Genomic DNA, 4,092 nt, shown 5'->3' with positions numbered 1-4,092 from the left:
CTGGAAGTAAAAATGTAAGGTTTGTTAAGAAACTTGAAACTGTTATACATTAATTAAAAATAAATATGAAATGGAACAAAGAAAAAGAACCTTCACTTGACATTATACTGAAGGCTAGTGACATCGAAAGATGTGTTAGATTCACCAGCCATAGTTGATGTGTGATTAAGTGGTGTCTCCAGCCTCTCAGTTAGGTCTTGTACTGTGCTCCTACTGCAAAACACGTATCAGTGATAATGAACCTGATTCTGACCTATCGATAATTTCATCATGGCAGGGAGGTTTAATGCACCTCCATTTGACCTCCTGGGAATTCCGTATGTCTATAATGCAATGGATAGATGAAGCTGCAGTGGCTGGGGCACGTGATAAGGATGCCCCCATGTCGGCTACCCCGCAGAGTGTTATACAGCCAGCTACATCATGGTCGATGCTCAGCTGGAGGGACGAAGAAGTGCTATAAGGATAAGATGAAGAATGCTTTAAGGAAGTGGAAGATCAGACTCGAGGACCTGGAGGATGTTGCTGCTGACCGTACCACTTGGCGACAGCTGCGTAGGGACAGGTTTCGTATTCTGGAGAATGAAAAAACAAGCAGAAGAGAACCAGGAGAAATGCAGCCATGGTTGCCACCACTACCACATATACATGTCCCACCTGCAATAGAGCTTGGGGTCCAGGATAGGACTGTATTGTCATCAAAGATCTCACCATTAAAGGGGTGGATGTTGTCATTGGATTTTGATAGACAATTGAAGAAGAAGAGTAGATGAACAAGTTATAAATGGGCTCACCTAAGAGAATTTATGGCTAAAGAATGATATAGCTTATTATGACCTTATTGCTTTACTATCAGGATAGCTTCCTAAATTTCCTTACAGCTTCTCTCAAGAACTCTTTCCCTAAAGCCTTCTCTCCTCAAAATCCATTTCTTTCTTTTGTTTTGCATCTGTTCCGCAGCCCCTTTCGATTGTGCATCTCTGGATTGATTATTAATGAGATGCAGAATGTAAAAAGGTAAGAGAATTAACAAGCACCACTTTTAAAGTGGAGTGACTGATCTCATTTGGGATTGCTACCAATGACATTATTGTTCCATTTTTTAAAGTCTATTGAATATTATTTAATGCCACAATGAATTTTCTGCTTCGTAGGCCCAGATATCAAACAAAATTTGTTACTGAATCACATCAAGTAGGCAAACAAAATTTTGGCTTAAGTATGTTCAGAAGGACCTTAAGATAAGAGAAAAAGAGATGACAAGGTTTAGGAAAGAAATTCCAAAGCCTAGGGATTGAGTAGCTGACGGCATGGCCACCATTGGTGGAGATGATGAGGAGACCAGAATTAGATGTGCCCATATTTCAGAAGGTTGTGTGGGGTTGGAAGAGCTTAAGAGTTGTTGTTAAAACATTCAGGTTAATGATGGGAAACACATTGGACAAGACTCCTCAGGATTATACATTATTAGTATCAAATTCACAGATCAATGCACAATCCTTGTACCACTACTTGGTTTCTGCTGTTTATATGGGACGAGTCAACTCCACAAGCAGAAACTTTCCTCGTTGTCGTTAAATTACACATTTACTCCAGCTTAATCAGGAAACTAAGCTGAAGTAAATGTGTTATTTAGCAACAATAATAAATGCAAACTCTTCTCAAGATGTAGGGGCAGTATTTTTCGCCAGAGGGTGGTGAATCTATGGCATTCGTTGCCTGTGGAGGCCAAGTCATTTGGTATATTTAAAGTGGAGGTTGATAGGTTCCTGATTAGTCAGGGCATCAAAGATAATGGGGAGAGGACAGGAGAATGGGATTGAGAGGGATCAACGAGCAGATTCAATGGATCGAATGTCCTAATTCTGCTCTTATGTCTTATGGAAATATGCTTGAAGGTAATGGCTTGAATAGTCCAGGCATCACAACATTTAAGTTTAAGGAGAGGATTTTTAAAAATCTTATTGATTGCACTCAACCTTTTTCCCCTTTGTCCCTCCCTTTATGTGCCAATTAAATTTTCTCCTTTCTCGAAAGGGAGCAGACTGTACTGTTTAATACACCAACTTTGTTATGGAATTAATAGACTTTCTGCTTGTCTGTTTAGTATGACAACAAAACAGACAGACACTATTTACCAGTTATCCTTTATTTGACCTTGATGTACTAAAATGGAGATCGTGTGCAGTGGTTTGCTTTCCTATGCAGTCTGAATCATACTGCTTTTGGTTGGTGAATGAAAATAAACCCTCCAAAGCTGACACAGTGTACAACTGCGTTGTCACTTCTTTCATGGTTGAATTGTCATGGTTAATTTTCAAAAACATTAGTATTAGTTGTATGGATATATATTTTCATATTATGAAAAATGTGATATCACATGTAAATGGCAAACATAAAGAAATTCACACTGGATAAATTGTTATGACTAGCAGTCTTTAATGAGTTGTCAGGTAGCTGAATCCTAAAACTTTGTCCCCTCAATTAGCTCACAGTCCCTGAATTTCATTGTAAAATTTGGCTGTATGACAGTCAATAAACGTCAGTTTCAACATTTCTTTAAATCCATCTTGAGGTCACAATTTAAGTGGTTCTCTGTAAGAAGGAGAAATAAACATAAAAGCATCCTGAAGCATTGCTCTTTGGATATGGCATTAAAAACTGCACCCAATCCCCCAGCTGAGATTGATTCTTTCTCAGTATTTCAACGCTTCTATAACATCCTCAGCAAACAGCACAGAATGGGAGATGGCCACTTGTCAATGAGCAGTGATTTAGAGGAAAATGTAAAATCACAGATAACCCTAAGGTCAAGTGTTTGGAATATATTACATAATGTCATTTAATACATGTTTATGTATATTATTAAACATTACTTATGTATGTGCATTATACATGACATATCTGATAGAAGGGTATATGATGGTAAGAGGCATAGATCGAGTGGACAGCCAAAGACTTTTCCCATGGAGGAAATGGTTAATACAAAAGTGCATAACTTTAAGGTCCTGGCAGGAAAGTATGGGAGAGGCGAGAATGTCAGAGGTAGGTGTTTTACACAGTGAGCGGAAGGTGCATAGGACGCACTGCCATTGGTGGTGGTAAAGGCAGATAAATTGGGAACATTTAAGAGACTCTTAGATAGGAGCATGGTGAAAGAAAAGTGGAGGGTTAGGGAGGAAAGAGTTAGATTGATATTGGAGTAGGTTAAAAGGTCAATATGACATCATAGGCTGAAGGTCCGGTACTGCACTGTACTGTTCAATGTTATATGATATGCTGATGGTCCACGAATGTGTTTTCACATAAAGGGCTTCTATTAATCAGGCTGTTGAATAGAATGATGCCCAATAAATGCAAGCTACTCTCAAGGTGTAGGGGCAATATCAGAAGGCAAGTCACTATAAAATTATTGCTACTCCAACAAATGTTACTGACCAATGTTGGTAGGTGATTGATAGAAGACATCCTTTATATCTTCATTGGAACTATAACTGTACGGCAGCAAAAGAAAACTTGTTATAGTATTTATAGGCATTTAAGGCCCTACGCACCTATCTTCTGGGCTTTAATGCTAACTTATACTGGTTCACATAGATATGACTGGCTCTACGTCCGATGATTTGTTTGTAGAAGAATTTCCCTGTATTCGTTTTTTTCTGTAGTTGGAAATGGCAAGTTAAGATGCAGAAAGATGCGGGAATAAAACTGGCTGAATGTTTTTCTTAAATAGTATCAGTCAAATATTGATTGGTTAAAACTATATCTTCTCGATTATGTTCTGAATTGGAATTGATAACAATATGTAACAAAAAAAGGAAACCAAAAGTTCTGAAATTTGTATTCAAACCTAACATTTTTAGGTTGATTTAGCATGGATTTTAACCCATTTAAAATGCATATGAAATATTGAGATTGTGAGCTAACATTGCATTCAAACAGGGTCGGTTAAAATGGACTTCTTCAGTTGGATCTGAGCCACTTGCAGATATGGATTTAATTAAGCAGATATAACACAGCGAGAAATTTGTTGAGTGATACAATCAGAGAGGATGGGGAAAGATGGGATGAACATAAATGCTAATGGAGCAG

The sequence above is a fragment of the Hemitrygon akajei genome, chromosome 4, assembly GCF_048418815.1.
Source record: "Hemitrygon akajei chromosome 4, sHemAka1.3, whole genome shotgun sequence".
NCBI classification, from domain to species: Eukaryota; Metazoa; Chordata; class Chondrichthyes; order Myliobatiformes; family Dasyatidae; genus Hemitrygon; species Hemitrygon akajei.
This window is presented reverse-complemented; position numbering follows the sequence as displayed.